Source organism: Lichenostomus cassidix, chromosome 10 (assembly GCF_008360975.1).
Source record: "Lichenostomus cassidix isolate B80296 chromosome 10, HeHo_3.0, whole genome shotgun sequence".
Classification (NCBI taxonomy): domain Eukaryota; kingdom Metazoa; phylum Chordata; class Aves; order Passeriformes; family Meliphagidae; genus Lichenostomus; species Lichenostomus cassidix.
The window spans coordinates 4,868,679-4,888,290 of NC_139491.1; positions in this window are offsets into that span (position 1 = coordinate 4,868,679).

The following is a 19,612-nucleotide window of genomic DNA, read 5'->3' on the forward strand; positions in this document are numbered from 1 at the left end:
TAATTCTTGAAACAGTAGCAACCTGATGGGTAATTACAAATAGACCTCAGGAATTCTCATGGACTGGAGTCTCACTGGTGTCTCTGCAGGCTGTATCTTCTTTTTAATAGCATTTCTGGAGAAGGATAGAGAGGGAATCATGGCCCTGATACAAATTTAAACTGAAGGAAGCAATAGGTGGAAAAGGAGAGGTCACCTCCCACCTTTGCTACCCTCACATGAGTCAAATGACAACATTTTATTATGAAAATTGAGGATATTGGACAACCTTTGCCTGCAAAATTTCAACATTGAGAAAATAAAATAAAAAACAGCTGGAGAAGATTTTTTTTTTATTTAAAACCAAGTAGACCATATTAAAGTCTCCCCCTTTCTCTCACTAACTCTTTGCCCTCTAGATGAAGAAGGATTTATCTCATACATTTCAAAAAAAGTCACCTCTCTGTAACCCACAGTTCATTCAATCAAGGCTTAGCGTAAATAATCAGTATGGAAAACACCAATCAGCTTTGAAGAGCCCCTGGATTTAGGAGGAACTCTCTGCTCATGCCTGTGCAACTCCTCTGGGAAGCAGAGGAAGGAGAATGTGTCTTGATTTGCACTGCCCTATTTCTCAGCTCTGCCAGCCTCTCTGCTCTGTCCAGTTCACTACTGTCAGATGCTGGGAGACAAGCATATGGTGTTTACTTCTCTGACTGACATCTCTCTGGTTTTCCTCACTCCTCGAGAGAATCCTCTCTTGCCAAGTCAATTTGCAAGGGCTTGGATGTAGCCATGGCCCTCTGGTCGGGATCCAAGCTATTCCTCATTTTCCCTTGGCAAATGTTAGTGGAGGACAACCTCCCTCCTCCTGACAAAATCAGGTTTTCGTGGAGGGAAACTCAAACCCAGAGAACAGGCTGACCCTGTGTGTCCTTTTGTGCCTCGTTGGTGTGGGGCTGCACAAAGATGTCACCCAGAGGCTGTGGCAGCTCCTCTGCTGATCCTGGGGGCTGGAGGGGGTGGGAGAGTTGAGGTCCCAGGTGAGGGACAGCCAGGAAATCCTTGCCAAGGGGCTCTGGACAGCCGCTGGCACTGCTGCTGCAGCTGATGAAGACTGAAATGAAGAAGAGATGCCAAAGCAAAGGATTTGCATTTGCTGTAGGTTGTGAAGCTTAAATGGAGTTTGGCTTGGGAGTGGTTTTAATATCCCAGGGAGTCCTGTTCCCCACTTGGAAACATAAGCTGGAAATGTTTTGGGATGAAAATTGAAAAAAAAACCCAGAACTGCTCCAGCCTCTTTTAAGATCAACTTCTTGTGTTTTATTCTTTTTATTTTTCTCCTTCTATCTCCTCCCTCCCTCTTTTCCTCCCTCTCTTCCTCCCTCCAACACTTTGATCTGGTGGCAAGGGCATCTTTATCACTCTTATCAGGTCCCCAGTTCATGGCTGTCCTTTTGAAGTGTGACTTCCTGCACCCAGTGCTCAAGAAAGGATACTGGGCACTGCAGGTTTCCTGTTGCTTTTCCTCTGTATCTACAAGTTTGCTTCACTTTCCTTCCTGTTTTTCTGTTTCATTTGTTTGTGCTTTCCTTCACTGATCAAACCTGCCCCTCTCCTTCTGACAGGTTCTCCCTCACTTGTAGATCATTATCACTTATCCATTTTTCTTCTCCAGCCTCTCTTTGTGATCATTCCCTTTCCTCTACTGTGCCTCATCCTTTCTATCCTTTTTTCCTTCCTTCCTTCTTTCATCTGTTGATATTTTTTTTCCCAGCTGATTAGTTTTGACACATGTTTTCTGTTCTTTCTAAGATGTTCTTTAGACTTGTTTTAGACCCTTGACTGAACTGGAGAAAAGCCTGAAAATGAACCAGAAGATCCTTTGGGATTTTGTCCAAAGAATACTGGAGTTAGAAGCAACACTAATTGACTCAATGGGATTTAGGGTGAACTCCCCGTTCTTTCTTTCAGCAAATCTCCTGAACATTTGCTAGTCTTTCCAGATCTCTGCTGATAGTAGTCTGCAATCTTTGACATGTTATTAGTTTGAAGGAAAATCTTCATAGACAGTTTTGGTTTTTTTTTTCTTATTTTTAGTAAGAAAAAGAAGGCTCTGAAGAGATATTTAGCCTTCACTACGAGTTAGTGTAATTCCATATTTCACTACAGGCTCTAAATCTGTGTTGGGATTTTCCAGACCCATGATGTATGAAATAATTCAGATGGTAAAACATTATTCAGGGGCTTCCCAATTAGTCCCGCAATACCTGTTTGGGGGACTGGAGAGCTCTGAGGCTGTTTTCTCTGCTTTTAAGCAGGTTTTTGCTTTCTGTGGGGAGGTGATGGTTCAGTTAAGAAACCCCACAGCCATGAGTTTAGGTTTTCTCATGCACCAGCACTATGTGAGTGCATCCAGGCACAGGAGGAGCGAGGAAAACTTAATTTCAGCCTCAATGCTGATCTTTGGCAAACGAGTGGTTTTACGGTGCTTCATGCAGCTCTGTTATTTATTTATTTATCCTCCCAGATCCAGCACAGTGCCTTAATGGGTGAGCTGGGCTATCGCATTAACTCCTCCATCCAGCTGGGCACAGATTTGCATCCTGCTGCCGCTGGGCAGGGTAGGATCTGAGTTTGCTTGCTGGGGATGGTGTAGCTCTCATCCCCAGCTGAGCTGTAGTTTACCAGGGGATACTTCCCCTCTTGGAGGTACAAATGGCAGCTGCTTTAGGCAATAGGAGATGGCCTTGGCATATCCCTGCTCTGTCAGGGAACATACTGTACGTGGCTCTCACCAGATGCTCATGGTGTGTTATCATCCCGTTTTCACTCTAGGAATCATTGGCTGAAAAAGCACTGGGAAAGGCTGGGGGGAAAGTGAATACATATTTTACAGCATAAGTTTATTGCAGTATTTACAGTCTGATCTGAACCAAAATCCTCCTATCCTAAGATGTCTTTCTTACAAACTTTTCTGTGTGATTTCATTCCAATAAACCAACATGCTTAATACCATGAAAATATCGAGTCTTTGCCTCTCCCTTATCTTTACAAAGGAAAGAAAAGTGAGTGAATAATTCTAGAAAGCTTTTTAAAATTTCCTTTCATTATCATTAAACTATAGAAATAGAAATGCAAGAAAAAAGTAGGGAAAATAAAGGGAAATGAGAAAAAAATGAAAAAATAAAACGGGATCAAAACTTGAAATTTCAACTCAAATCTCTCCCCTCCTTCGATAACTCACAGTGCCTACAAAGAGTTTCTCTGCAAGATAACATAATCAGCATGGAGGGAGGCTGAAAGACCGTGGGTTATAAATGGGAAGGTGGATTGCTGCCTCTGCACAGGCAGTTTGCAGGCGTCGAGCCTTCCCTGTTGTTGTTGTAGCTGTGTGGCAGCGCAAGACAAAAGGGGACACTGCAGCTTTCGAGCTCTCAGGACTGGGGGCTGAGGAGGAAAGGAGAGAAGAGCATGATTGATGGAGTTCTGGTTGGCTTATAAAGGGCAGCCGGGAGTGCAGGGAAATAATCAGGGAAAAGGGCGTCCCGTACTGGCGCTCTCAGAGGGGAGAAATGAATCCTGCACCTCTGCATTATTAAGTTGTCAGGCGGGCTGATGATGAAAATCTGAAGGTCAGGCATAACAAGAAGCACCTTATGGGGGGATCATGACCTTTCTGGAAGTGCTACACTCATGTTTATCTGCACCTAACCCTTATCCACAATTCTTCATTTGATAAGAACATTGGGAGAAGGGATGGGGAAGGGGGGAAGGGAGAGGGAAGTCCTCATCATATGTATAAGCAGTGTGTGAAATTAGGCTTCCTGTGAAACTGATTGTGGATGCTCAATTCACAGTGAAAGATAATAAACCAAAAGGACACACGAGGGATGCAGGCAGAAATTGTTCACTACAGTGGAACTCAATAAAGGGAACAAGAGCTTTCCTAAATGACAAATTTGGTACAGCGGTGCTAAAATCAGGATTCTCCCTAGCACCACTGCAGCAATTTGCTCTCAGCTCTACCACTTTTTATTTACTTTGGAAGTCCTAATAATGTTAGAGAGTGGCTTTTTCATCTATTTATTTATTTATTTCTCCCCAGCAATGTTTATTCTTTAACTGCTTACTTTAAACCAAAGAGTCAAGGTGAAGGACAATGAAACGTTAGACTCCGATTGATTTTTTCCTCTTTAGTTTCCATATCAGAAATGAGTATAAATATAAATATATTCCAGGGTTAGACGCCTGTCCTGTGCGTGCCTTATTGACTGCTTTAATAAATGTCACGACCCCTCCTGCACGTGCAGGGCACACACAGCCTCACACATGCTCACAATCAAAGAGGTGGAGGCATTGCTGGGGTATAAATGCAGTAATGGTGGCAGCCACACAGAAAATATTCCGAGCCCAAATCTGCTCTAAGAACGTGCTAATAAGGTTTTTATTTCGCCCCAATTTGCAGCATCTTGATTGTGCTTTGCAGATCCGTGAAGTATTTAAAGTGTGACAAAGTGCGCTTGTGGAAAAGTGAAGTCAAACAAGACTTCATAATTATTGCAATAATTATTTTTTCAATAATTATCACTTTTCATGCATAATCCTTTAAATTAGCAATACAATATATCACCTCTACTGCCACTAGAGGCTAATGCACCTCTATTGAAAGCTATGTTAAGGAAAATTATGTCCTATCCAGAAAAGTCACATAACCTTCCAAAATATTTAACGACAGTGGGTTCCGATCCTGTAATTTTTGCATACTCAAGTAGCCTCATTAGCCTTGATTTTCTTACATCAATGGACAATAACCTATTAGCTTTAATGGATTTACTAATACACACTGATTTGAGATCAGAATCAGTACCTTTGGGACATCTTATTTAAGGATTACCAGAACAGCAGGAAAAGAGATATAATATACAAGCTAATGAATACTTTTATTAGATGAATTGTATGATACTGGAACCCATCAACTGCCTTTAAAATGACTCTTTAATGAACAGGTGACACTGAAAAATACTATATTGTCAATACAGCACATAATGAACCTTCTGTATCACATAAAAATGAAAGAAAGGTTTTCTATTTCTACTGCTTAAGTGATCCAATTTATCTATTTTTACTCTTCTGCTCTCCCATGTGCTTCCCATTGCTGGGGTTTACAGACCACTTTTCATATTCTATTAAAAAACCCAACTAATAACACCTGGGCTTTGTGCAGTGACTTCCATCTTCAGATCTAGTACTGATGTGTGGTGGAGGTTTATACAACTTATTGCTGAGGAAATGAGGGCATGGGAAATGAAGTGAATTGTCCAGAGCCACTGAGAAGACTAGTGACAGACCCTAGGTCATCTGGAGTTAAATTGGATGGCTTCCCCATTTTTAACTTTTTTTCCTGTGGGTAAAAGAGTATTATTTTAGAAGGGTGGCGCTGAACCATGGTTTGGGTTTCTATGTAGGCTTTGGGTCAGTCATACTCCCTCAGCAAAAATCCTCATGGAGCACATTATTATTTAGCATGGACAAGGATTGCAGAAGGCAGGTTGCATCTTAGCTCCATTGCAAATCCCTTTTGCCTACCAATATTTGCAGGATCTTTTGGTTCTGAAAACCCATGGGGGTGTAAAAATATACTTTGAAGGTCATTGTGTGGGGAGATTTGCCTCCAAGCAACAAAGCCCATGAACCACTCCAGTTTTTATACACAACAGAGAATCTCACATTTCAAGGGGAGTGGGAATTGCTTGGAGATTGGTCTTTCTAAACCATTTGGCCATTCCCAAAACTTTGCCTTTATCAACAAGCCTCTACTTCTGCTGTGATGTGATCATCATGGCAAAATAAATTTGTCTCAGCTCATGTGTATTCACTCAATATTGTACTTGTTTGTTCTGTATAATGTGAGCCTCCCAAAACACTGCTTGGAAGCAAAAGCCAAATGCAAGGAACTGAACTGAATTTTCACAGCTTTGTCCTTTGTAGAACCACACACAGATTACTTCACCCCTTTCTGTGGTGGGGGCTCCAATTCAAGTCCTATTCTGCTAACCAACCCTCATTTCTATGAACTTCAGCATCTGTGAGACTTGTGAGAGATTTTATTATCTTTTCAGACTTTTTCCCTCCTCCTCCTGTCATCAAAATTGAAACTGGCTGATAAATGAGACGGAGAAGCATGATCTCATAACATGGCTTGTTAGAAATAGAAGCTAACAGATAATCTGTGTAAAAGCTGCTGTCCAAATCAGATTTTCGTACAGATTTTAGAATTGCATTCTTTTATATGTTTATACAACATATTCTTGTTATTGCTTACCTTAAAATATCACTCCAGATATTATTAGAAGTCAGATGGTGGGGGGGGATTTACCCCCTTTTTTTTTTTTTCTTTTGTATTACATCGTAATGTTGATATGACTTAGGAAGGGCTTGGCTGTCATGTATCCACACTGGCAGCATCTTATGAAAAAATGTGGAGCCAATAAAGCAGAGTAAGATACTGATGTTAGAAAAACCTACAACCAACCCATCCCCAAACACAAAGAGCCTGATTTTATGCAGTGCAGAGGACAAAAATAAAGAAAAAGAAAGGCTACTTAATAGTTGTTAGTTAGATGTGGTAAATCCTATGGTAGATCTTAAACCTAATGAGTCTCAGGTAAGGAATAAAGAAGCCTTTTTCTTCACAGCATCCAAAAGAATGAGTGATGATTTCCAGTTGAACTCCTCTAAAATCAGATCTGGCCAGAACTCAGTGGGCAAATTTGCCTCACATAATGGATTACTTTTAGGCCAAATGCAGCTTTCATTGAAGCCAATGGAAATATTTTCATTGACTTTAACAGATTTTGATTCCAGGGTGTCTATCTAGTAAGCTACACAAAGTTCTGGACAATCAAGGAAAGGACATTTATGTGGTTCTTTGTAGTGGCTTTGAAGCCCTTTAAGGATCACAAAAATCAGCTCCATTTTTTGATCTCACCTGAAGTTTTAGAGCCCATTAGCCAACACCATGAGCTGACACCCTTTACACTGTCCAAAAAAATACCAGATACATTTAAAAATAGCTCCTGAGAAAGGCGTGCCACCAAGCATTTCCGCTGTTGTTTTTCAGCTGCACAAAGCATGGCTACACTGCTTTAGTGATGACTATTTTTACTCTTTGTTGACAAAGCCTGCATTTTAAACTGTGATAATCCCCCCAAACTCGATGCAAGCCTCAGAGGGCTGAAAGCTGGCATGGGAGAAGCCAACCCAGGTGTGGTGCTCTCTCCAAAGCATGACAGAAGCCATGGCTGAGTTACAGGGTGGCAGATGCACACATGTCGCTTAGCCAAGTTGCTGCTAAAAATGGCTTTAATATCAAAACATGACAGTTTACAAGCAGGCAGTTAATCCTTCTCATGGGCCAAGTGCCTGTTGTGAGTGAGGAGGGGCAAAACCTGATGGAGGAGACTTTTATTTTCCTACCCATCTCTTTCACAAAAATAAAGAAAAATCCTGTCTTTTCCGTGTTCCCTCTTCTGGTGTCTTAAATCTCTTCATCTCCAGCCTTCCTGCTACTCTTGCCAGTCCACTTCTCATCTCCCATAATGTCTATATTTGCTGATGGTTTTTCTGTGCATATGGTTGCTCCTAGTCCAATTTTTCAAAGAGTCAGAAACTGCAGTTTGTGTCATGCTGCTCATTACAGAGGTGCTTTATATACTGTGGTCTCAGTCTTGGAAACCTGTGGCCTTGATATTTTTTTTTTGTTGTTGTTGTTTGTTTTTCCTCAGTCAACAAGACTGTATAAACCCATTCAAATTGAAATCACTTTTACTATTTGTGTATGGGGCTAAATTCTACACATTTCTCCCAGGAAACTGAACATCAAAAAGGGCAAGATTATTTAAGGAAAAAATACTGAAGGCTGTGCTGTCTTTTGAGTTTCCATGATGCATGATATGTATGATTCTCGCCTGTATGGAGGAAGTTTTCTATCATGGTTTGTGTACTGGATAAATGCATATAAGTGAGGGTGACCACAGGCTGTAAATTAATGCAAGGTATGTAGTTAGTCTAGTCAGTCATCTGTGTGTTAGATCAACAACCAGCATTTTTCTTCGGGGAGGAACTGCTCACCTTGGAAAATGGCTTGGTTGTGGGACACAGAAATCTTGTGTTGTTTTTCTACATGTCTATAACCTCCATCACTTCTTTCCTAAATGGGCTACAATATTAACTGTGTCTTTTTTTCCTCATGTCACTTCCAAGATGAGAACCACGGCTCCAGTTAGTGGCAGTGCTGGGATTAGAATTTGATGCCGTGTCATACAGAGATTGACATAAATACCAAAGAGAGGAAATCTGGATTAGATATAAGCAAATGTAAACAGACACTAAAGCAAAAACTACTCCAAAATCATACTCACTCCTTCAGAGTCTATTCATCAGACACCTGTCTGACTTTAGCTTCTATAGTAGAAATGAACACTGGAATTTTTACAATATCACCTCACAGAAGAAAATCAGTTGCTGGCCATCCTTAGAGGAGCAGAACAGTTTAAACAGTGTTTTCATTATAGTGCTTTTACAGGGCATTATTTTTACTATGGAAAGCCCTTCAGAATTAATGGGAATTGATTTCAATGGCCTTTGACATATTACTGAAAATAATACGGCAAAATACAACCTTTTCCCTCTTACCGCTACGCAAAGGCTTTAACTGGGAAAGCAGTTTACAATGGTGCCCCCATGTAAGGCTTTATTCAAAAGATTTTACGCTTGATAACATCTGAGCCATAGGAGCTGTATGTGGGGTTTAGCATCTTAGCAGCTGCAATTCTTAATCCTGATTCCGTTGCCTCCATATTAAAAGCTCCATGGTCACAGGACAGCAGCTTTGGCCGTTCCACATTGTCATTCATTCCTGTCCCCACACGCGTGCCTGACCATACAGGAAAATGAGTTTACAACTGACTACGCCTATGGGACTCCCGGAGGGACACAATGCCAGAGCCTTTGCTAGTGGTGGATGGATCCTCAAAAGGTTTGAAAGTTTGGTAAGTACATCCTTAACCAAACTCTTTTGACCTTTATTCAGGGTTGTTTTCGGAGAAGGGCAAAGGGTTGGGCCAATTCTTGTTTCACCCAACTGGCTTGTCCATCTGAGGGCTATAATTAATCACTGAATCGCAGCCATACTTTGTTTTGGAGGCTGGGTCCCAATCCAGCAGGGCACTAAACTAAGCACATGACTAGTTCTTTGAAGTCAAAGGGATTACTCATGTGCTGAAAGTCAGCTGCATATTGAAGTAGGTTTCTAGATCAGGCCTCGAGGAGTTAGGGAACATTTATATTTATTGTACAGCAGCACCAAGTTCCTTAGTTTTCCTTTGCACCACTTTGGTCCTGGCTGTTGCCTGGGAATTTTCTCTACAGCAGTGGAGCAAAGAGGCAGTGGGTGTAGTTTGGAGCAGGACTTCATCCACTCCCAAAGTGTGGGATTGAGAATTTAGTGTTCAGTTTTGTAGACTTTTGAAAAAAGAGTTAGATTCAGAACTAGACACCTTCAAATTTAGGGAAGTTTCCTATTTATGCTCTGTGTCATCTGATCTTGACACATAAGTAGTTTATGTTGTCACACTTTTATTTCTTGATGTGATGTTGCTTTATCATATCAAAAACCAGAAAGACATATAAAAATCAGTATCCAAGAAAATCAAAAGAAATCATTTGTTTGGATCTTTTGCAGTAAGTGATCATATTACTTCAAGTTTAACTCTCAGCTTGCTCAAATAGGTAGTGACAGCACCAGTTTTACACCACTTGAGGATTTGTCTCCTTAGGAGCAAACAGGCCTCACAAATATGCTTTTTGAATCGTAAAATGCACAGGGAAGTGAACTGAACTACCTCCCACAGGCTGAAACCTCCCACAAAAATGTGTAATACTAATTAGAAAAAAATAATAAATAAAGAATCCTGTCTATTTTAATGAAACTAAGATTTTCTGAGGGTACGTCAAGGGTTTTATTACTGATTCTACATAATAAAGTAATTGTGTAATTAGTAATACATTTGTCACTCCTTTACTGAGGAAAAAGTAAAACATGTACCGCTTTTGTGTAAATCCTGACAGTGGTGATTTTTTTCCTGAGAATTATACCATTATATCATAAAAGTGTCAAGGCATGAGTTTACTGTTCCTACTAATATTCTAAAATATTCTCTTAGGCTGACATCTCTGTCAATTAAAATTAAACAAAATTGCATTCTGCCATATACACTTCAAATAGGAAGCTTTCAAGTTTATGGCTGTTCTTTGAATTGATTTTTAAGATGGCATCTGTAAAACTTGGCTAGTACAAGATGAGGTAGGATGTAGTTAAGGTTCAGTCAATTTTAAAAATGTTTTAAAGATCGTAAATTGACAACTGAAATAGACTGAACATCCCTGGGATTTTTGGGCTGTCAAATATAAATCCATTTTTTTTTAAAAACAGAGCTCTCGCAAACTGAAAATTTTATGAAAACATGTTCTTCCCTCTCCCCCTTCTCCTCCCCCCCGCTCCTTTGATATTTTTGCAATAAGTTACACAAACAAGAGGGCTTCTGGTGTTGTTTCCAGTTGCTCGGTCTCGCGGGATTTGGAATTCTTCTTCTCCTGGTGTTTCCCACAGAAATAGAGTGAGAACGTGCTTTCTCACGGGACTGTATTTCTCATGGAAAATAATAGGGTTGCCGGCAGCAAACGTTTTCTGCAGTGATGCCCTGCCAATAAAGTCTTCAGGGAAATTATTGCCCTCAATAAGATGAAGACTAGTAAATTGGAACCCCCATCCCTACTCCACAAAGATATGTCTTTAGGAAGCTTTCTCCTTCTATTATTCCCTGGAAACCCTGACCTCAAGAAAATGCTGTAGACAGTAATGCTTGGTTTACACTTAATTTTGTTCCCCAGAATAAAGATGTCAGTTAGTGTGTAAAAATAAAAAAAAAAAAAGAAAAGAACAATCTTCCCTCCTGGACACCTCGACTAACACATTTATGCCAGCACAAGCCCTGGTGTAGTCAGTCATGTTGAGAAAAGTTGTTTTACAGGACAGCTTTATTTTGTTAAGGAACTACTTCAACTATAGAAAATGACTATTTTTGCTCTTAAAAACTACATCCTCTAAGTAGAAGGTTTCTGACACAGCAAACCCTTGTAGGTTTAATCTTGTTTAAGGTGTGTTGAATGCATTCTATTACTACTATTATTATTATTATTATTATTATTATTATTATCATTACTATTTATTTTTCTGGCCTTATTATGTGTCCAATTCTACCACAATCCATAATATCAAAGATTAAAAAATGGACTGTGCTCATTTAAAGCACATATTTTTGGAGGGTAACCTCCTGTGTGGGAATTCAAATTCAAGCAGTGTGCTTTCCACTCATGGAAATGCAACAGGTCTCTGTGGAGTGGCTAGGAAAATCTGCTCACTCTTAGAGAAAAAAGTTTCTGGGGAGGGGAAAAAAATGAAGAAAAAAGCAAACCTCCCCCCATGGAAATGTGCTCTGAAAGAAATGCAGGTGTTGCCATGCAGGAGTTCATGTCAAGAGAAATATTTCCCCAGGGTCCCATGAGAGGAAAGGGGAAAGGGGGGGACTCTGGGGTGAGTGACCCAAGAGTAGGGAAAAAAAGCAGAGGCTGGTGACAGAAAGACCTTAATTCATGCACCATGTGCTTGAGTGATGTGTTTACTTTCAGCCTTCAAGTCAAATTCAAGCAGCAGCCAAAACCCACAGATCAACACATTTTTAGTGCAAAGTTAAAGTAGGGTCATTGGCACCCTTGGTGCCCCACCAATTTCTGAAACAACATTAAATCCATATTAATACTCACTTTTAGTTAGCCATGGCAAAGGAGGTGGTAATTATGGGTAAGTAGGAAGGTTAGGATGAAACCAAATAGTTGCTGCTGGAGGAGGTAACATAAGCACAATTAGCTGGAAGGGTTATTTTTAGTCTTGCAGGAGACTTTAAAGCTAGTTCTGTTCTGGTTTAAGTCAGATCTTTAAGGGCCCAACCAAACCAGCCCATTCTATGATTCTATGATGATTCTGTGATTCTATGATTCTATGATTCTATGATTCTGTGATTCTATTATCCTAGAATTCTGTGACTCTAATAGGAAAACTTATTTTTTAAGCTGCTCTTACGCTAATGATGCCTTCTGGCAGTGTTTTAGGTGTTGTAAATCAACCTGCATCCCCTGAAGTTCAGTGGAGTTCATGCTGGCTTACCCTGGCTGAGCACTTGGTTCAGCTGAGGTGGAGATGGCCTGAGGTTTTCTAGAGACAAAGTGAAGGAAATGATTCTGCTCCAAGAAGCTAATGGTGTTTTTAGCAGAATTTAGCCCTCATTATTAATCTCTTCCTCCGGGATGGGAACCTGCTACTTACAGAAGCGATCTCAAAGCCAAAATGCTGGGGTGAAGCAGGAGGCATCAGAGACTTTGTTTTCCCATGGCTTGTGAATCAGTGGAGGTACTTTCCCTAACCCTGTTGCCTTGCTGATTTGGGGTCCTTGAGGCATCTCATGTGTTTGGAATCTCATCTGGGAGCAGCTCAGGGGACTCTCATAGGTTTGGGGCCAGAGGGGTTTTTCAAGTCCGATTTTCTGGAAAAACCTACTTGTTTCCCCAAGCAGACACAGAACCTGAGATCTACGAATGAAACCTCTTCTGTTACCTGCAGAGGAGGGTGACTGTGCTCTTAGTCCATTCTGGGACATGTTGGGGTTTTAGTCAGTCAGTAACCACACAGAATTAGAGGATCACTTTTATGCCACATGCTGACAGCCATCACAGCAAGTTCTTTTCATTTTTTAAATTAAAAAGGTAAATTAGTTATATTAGAACAGTGATCTGACAAATAAATGTATTTTCTCAGTAATTCTAGTGAAAATGGACCAATGCTTAAAGAAAACAGCTTTGCAAAGGTGGGGGTTTTTGTCTCGCCTTTACAGATTTGTGTGAAGGTCTTATTTTTGTTTTATTTCTGTTGGCTCAGACATCTGTGCATTTTATTGCCTGTTCTCAGGAACTTTGCAATGTTTTCGTGAAGAGCAGTAGGAAAGCACTGAGGAAAAAATTGAGTAGATATAAAGCCTTAGAGAAGTGGCACAACAGGCAATTTCTCCATTTGCTCCTCCAGATATTGAGCTGAGCTGGGGAAATTACTTTAAGTACATAAGGTGACACAATTACTACAGTTGGGTCTTTGTTTAATTTTCAAAAAGACAATCCTGGACACCGAATTCAAAGGTGATTGGTTATGGGCTCTTCAGCCCTTCACCTCTAGGTCACTGAGTTCAATACCATCCCAGGTTGTAGCTCTGCACTCTATCTTTTGTGAACAATTCATCTGAGAAATTTATACCTTTATTTTGCTTGCGACTTACCCAACGACAAATTTTGGTTTTTTACAAATACGCGCACAATCCAAAATGATTTGGCCTGTGGGTTATGGGGGCTGATTTCAGCTTGTGAACTAATCACAGACTATTCACCATGACTGTTGCTTTGAGTATTTCCTATTCACGAGGCCTGATTAAGATGCATAGCTCTGTTTCTCTGTCTTCATTGGATGACACCCGTATTGCAAAGAGCTTTCGACTGACCTTCTAACCCTTTTGGTGAAAATATATGTGCACGAGTGCCCACAAGGCTCTCCTGCAGCTTTTTTTTGTGAGCAAAATTTCATGCAGACAAGTGTTAGTGAAAAGTGCCTGATGAAGAACAGAAGCAAGGGATGTATGAAATTTATTCGCGCTGGTGTTCTGAAATGCTATTTTTGAACTATTTCCGTAGATCTTGAAGTGAGCAAAAAACTGTTGTGTGAAAAATTCCCGTGTGAAATAAATGAGTAGTTTCCCTCCATTTCTAACACTGCAAATAGAGTTACAGCATCCAGCAGCAGCTGAATAATTTTGAAAGAGTCTCCAAAGCAAAGTCACTGGATATTTGGAATTCAGTGGTGCCCTGGCCATAGTACTCCTGGGTGTAGTACAGGCATAACTAGCTAGTAATATATTAAGTCTCCTGCACTGTCATTTCAGGTGGAGTACTTTTGCTAAGGATGTCAATCTCTACATCTATTAACCTTTAACCAATTAATTTCAGTTTAATTATTTTTTTTAATTAAATAAAAAGAGACACAAACCCAACATCAGTACTGCGCAGAAATAAGAAATGACCAAACCTCGCCTTGGAGTTCTAATGCCAAAAACAGAACAGGGATACAGTCCAGGCCAAAAAATTGGCTCATTTAATTACACCTGCACAGTATTTCAATAGTATGCCTTGGTGAGAGGGGCTTTTAAGAGTAAAGTGCTTTGAAATAAAGCTATTAAATGCACACAGAGACATTGATCGATACACTCGAGTTATGGGGAGGGGGGAAGGAGGGAGAGGGAAGAAAAAGACTTTTTTTCTTCTCTGTAAGAGTGGATTTGGAATCTTCAAGTGCATAAGGATGGTAAACGATTGCTAAAAGTCCAAATTAAGAGGTATTAGTCCATTGTGTGGCAGTCAGTCACATCATATTCGCATTGCTGTTTTCTTGTCGGAGGTTTTGCCTTGATCTACCCCGGACCACATTGACAAGTCACAATTGAGGCATTCTAAATAATCCACAGTGAAATAAGGCATAGGGTGTCACTCTCTAGGCTACAGAAAGCCTGAGCGCAGTGAAGTTAGAAAGGGTAGCAAAGCCCTTTTCAGTCGCGTTTCTCAGCCGATTAAACTCATTCAGGGCCAGGCTGCTGGAACGAAAACAGAAAGATCACCTCCTGTTCTCCAGTGTTTTGTTGGCAACAGCAGACAGATGTAGAAAAGTAGAAACATTTTTACTATAGCAACAAAGGGGAAAGGGGTGGGAGGCAAATTAAAAAAAAAAAAAAAAAAGTTGGAATTTGTGGTCTTGTTAATGTACCAGGTACTTTGGGACGGTGCTCCAGACTAAGAGAGCCTGTCAGCACAGTTTGGAATTCAAAAGATCCATGTGCAATGACTGAGCAGGGCAAACCTGCGTCCTCTTTTCTCCCCAAACTCCTCCACTGGTACAGTAATTAACCATAAGCACAGATTGACACATGGAGATCCAGTTCATTAACATTTTTTGTTTGGTTGGTTTCTTGGCTTTTCAGAAAAACACCCATTTAAGACTGATGCCTTCTTTAAGAGTAACCCATCCACCCATGCAGCCACACTGATGTGACATATTGTGACACAAGATGCCACAGAAAACTAAGCTGAGCCCTCAACTGAAGGCTTGATTTAGCCATACATTCTCCGCAAGTCACCGATTAAATTAACTGTTGTAGATTCAAGGTAGGAAAACGATAATTCATCTACTGTGAGTAGTTGTGCAGAAATGGTTTGCTGCTGCTGGAAAAAAATAATCTGCAAAACACATCTTTAAAATATGGTACTTTTCCCTTTCAATGTGTTAAGGTAAATAAATTCAGTTGCAGGAAGTGCAGCACATTTTTAAGAGGTCACTGCAATGATTTTTTACCTGCTGTGTAAGATGCATTTCTGCATACACAATATATAGCCTTACCAAATGCAGATTTTCATGTTCAAATGAGCACACACATGTTCAGATAAATATTATAAAAGTTTTTGCTAACTTTCAGTATAGAAATATCCATACATCTAGTTAGGGAAAAATGAAGATTATTTAATTCTTCTGCAATAAAAAATCCTCAACTAAAACAAGTACAGAAATGGTTCTGTAGCTGTGTAATTAGGGCAGGAAAATGAGGGACCTATGTCCCAGCCTCTCCTCTAATAAAACTATTCTGTGCAAAATAATAGTTATAAAGACAATACTGATTTTTTTCTCTACCAAAACCTGTGGTTAGGGCAGGTGTTTCAGATGTGGCATAGATTTCTCTTCTGTAAAAATAATTGGGATAAAAAGGATTTATATTGAAGTGTTTCTATCTTCTAACTAAATATGCTGATGATGAACAGATTAAATCCAAAAGTTAGCTCTCAGAAAGCCAAACATTGTCACTGCCTTAGAGTCTTTAGAAAATTTATCCATTAACCTTTGTATTTACATCAGTGTTGAGCCCTTTTGAAGACCAGGTCTTTGGAGATGATTGCATAGTTTAATGATTCTGGGGAAAAAAAATACTTTGAATTCCTATGTCTGTTAAATACCTAAGATCCATTTATTTTCACTTGGGTGCTTTTGGAAAACCAAACTCAAACCCAGTTGGTCTCAAAGCAGGTGATAAGTGCAAGGAGGACTTAGCAGTGGCTGTGGAAGGGGCAGGGGGGACAGGGGTTTCTGCTCCAACTTGTCACCATTGGGATAATGAGTTCTGACCCCTTGGACATCACAGGCAATTCCCCTGGGTGCAGCAGTGCAAAACCTGAGGGCAGCCCCCCCCTGCTGCGGGGGAGGGCTGCCCTAGAACCGGAACACGCAGGATGGTCATTCCATGGCCACGAGCTGTGGGGCTGGTCAGACGCGGTTCTTGTAGAAGCGTTGCAGGTTTAGAAAGGCAGCTGTTTGGTTCCTGGTCTGCATGGTGTTTTATTGAGGAAACCAGGGGAGGAGTGGGGAGACTGGGGAGGGGGAAGGGAAGGCAAGGGAGGGTGCAGGCTCCATGTGAGTCCAGAACCAAAGAGGCTGTTCCGGATCTTGCTGGGGATTTTATCTCTAGGGATGGGGGGCGGTCCTGACTCACATCCAGTCAGAAGGGGTCAGGGGGGCGGGGTCAGGGACAGGAAGGACACACGTTACAACAAATCCACTTTTTCTCTTATACAAAAGAAAAAAAAAAAAATTTCTAGTTCAGAGTCTTTTGGAGCTGGTAGAAATTTCTTCAGTAGGGCTGGAGTTGAAGCTGGTTGGCTGAGGTCAGGTATATCTTGCTGCTCTGCTGCACGACGGGGCTGTGCTGTCTGCTGTGCCCCCCCCAGCTTTGACATGCAGGGAGAGGGGCAGAGCTTACACACAGCTGGAAAGACACAGGGATTTTTGGAAAAGTAAATTTTTAGAGAGCATGGTAGAGGGGCTATTTGGGGAAGAAGAGGGTAGAAAAAAAAGGGGGTGAGGAGTGATTTTTTAAGGGTGATGGTACAAGGGGGGGACTGGCAAGGCGCCTGAGAGTATCGGTAGTAACTCAGCGTCTTTTTTGACGGGATGCAGCCTTGCTAGTTACCTCCTTATCAGAATGGGAGGGAAGAAGGGACATGGGAAGGAGGAAAGGTATTAATAGGGGTAAACAAAACATACTGTAACTTGAAAAAGGGTTTTAACTAAAGAAAATACCTTTCTTTTTTGAGGATTGGGTGGAGAGGGCCTTTTCCGGAAGCCCTCTCTAACCCAATTCTCAAAATGCAACACTTGTTAATCTGTCTAAGGTTAAAATAAAAAAGAATTAGCTGGGTTTTAAAACAGAGCCCTACACCCTGCCGTGTTCTATGACTCAACCATTCACACTTCTGCACCCCCTCCCCTGGGGGGTGCCTTCAGCCATTCACACGTTTCCCACCCCCTCCCCTGGGGGGTGCCTCCAAATCACATTCATACAAACATTCACTCCTCCTCTGCTGCAAACTACACCTTTAGCAGAGGTCCAGGGTCGGAAAATTTCCCTGAATAGGCACTGTAGGCGCTATCGGCTCACCCCCAGAGCCTCTCTTACTCTTGGGTAGACTTTTGCCGACTGACAAGACTGGTCACCGCTTTCCGGTCCCTTACAGTCCTCTTCGTCACTGTTTTATCCTCAGCAACTCAATACAGACTTCACAAGTTTTCTACAAGTCCCTTCAGGGTCCTCTTCCTGGGACTCGCCTGTGTCTTTACAGAGTCTCACAGCTCGCGGCCACTGCGTGTGCTGCACAGCAGGGATGGTGTTTGGCTGTGCAGAGTTGGTCTCGCCGGGGGAGGGGCGCCCGCGACACAAAATGGCGGCTCACAAGATGGCGGCGCCCATGTGCGGGCCACGCGGCCAGGGTGGTCTCTGTCCGCAGCGCAGGCAGCGTCCCGCCGCGTCGGCGGCTCCCCGCCGTGCGTTCGCCGCTCCGCCGCAGCCCCGCGCGGGCTGGCGGGGAGGCGTGGGCCCCGCGGGCCGGCGGCCAGCTCGGCCCGGCCGCGCCGCCGGCCCGGCCCGGCCTTTCGGGCCGCCCGGCCGCGGCCGCGCCGCCGCCCGGCTCGGCCTTCGGGCCGCCCGGCTCGGCGCGGCCGCGCCGGCCCGGCTCGGCGCGGCCGCGTCGCTGGCTCGGCTCAGCCCTTCGGGCCGGCCCGGCCCGGCGCGGCCGCACCGCTGGCCCCGCCGTTCACCGAGCACCGCCGGCTCCCGCCGCCCCCCAGCTCCCGCGGGCTCCGCTGCTCCCCGGCGTGTCTAGGCAAGTCTCTTACCGGTGCCCGCATTCTCCACCACTTGCAGCAGTGCAAAACCTGAGGGCAGCCCCCCCCTGCTGCGGGGGAGGGCTGCCCTAGAACCGGAACACGCAGGATGGTCATTCCATGGCCACGAGCTGTGGGGCTGGTCAGACGCGGTTCTTGTAGAAGCGTTGCAGGTTTAGAAAGGCAGCTGTTTGGTTCCTGGTCTGCATGGTGTTTTATTGAGGAAACCAGGGGAGGAGTGGGGAGACTGGGGAGGGGGAAGGGAAGGCAAGGGAGGGTGCAGGCTCCATGTGAGTCCAGAACCAAAGAGGCTGTTCCGGATCTTGCTGGGGATTTTATCTCTAGGGATGGGGGGCGGTCCTGACTCACATCCAGTCAGAAGGGGTCAGGGGGGCGGGGTCAGGGACAGGAAGGACACACGTTACAACACCTGGGGACATGGAAAACAATGCCAAGCACTTTAGCAAGGAGGCTCCTCTGCAAATGAAGCACTTGAGCTTTTACACACAATGACTCGTCCAGATATTTTTATAATCTCTTGTGGTTCTGGGCTTAGATCTGAATTTTGATCAAACAGCTCACCTGTCCCAACATTATAAACTTCCTTTTCCAATCCCCATTTCCCGAAACCTTTGAGTCTCACTGACTCTGTGCTCTGCATTTGTGAGGACTGATCTAAAATATTGTGCTCATTTATCACTGTGCTGTACTTTTGCCATGCTTTAAAAATTTGTGCAATATATATCAGGTGTCTATGGATTTTGGCATGGCATTGGGTCATCTCAGAGATTTGGCATTGTTTAGACTGCAAAATAGCACACAGGGTCAAGAGCAGTCAATATTGGCCCTATAAATTTTTGGCTGGGCTCTCATAAATTGTCCTCTAATTTGTGGCTTGAATAAGACAGGGGGAAAAAAAAAAGATATCAGAAGTCAAATCGCTTTGCCTCTACAACTGCACTTGTTTTTTCAGAGTAAAAGGAAAAAGAGCTTTCCAGCACTTCCCTCTGAGCACTCTTCTGAGCTTTTTGCTTCTATTGTCCACATTGGACCAAAGAACTAGGGACCAGGTTGACTTCTGATGTTGTGCTCCTACAGGGAAATGCAAAACTAAATCCCCAGGCAGAATTTCAGACAAACAGTCATTTTATTTACTTATATTCATCTCTTCTGGAAAAAGGAAAAAAAAAAAAAAAAGGAGAGAAAATAGCTTGCTTA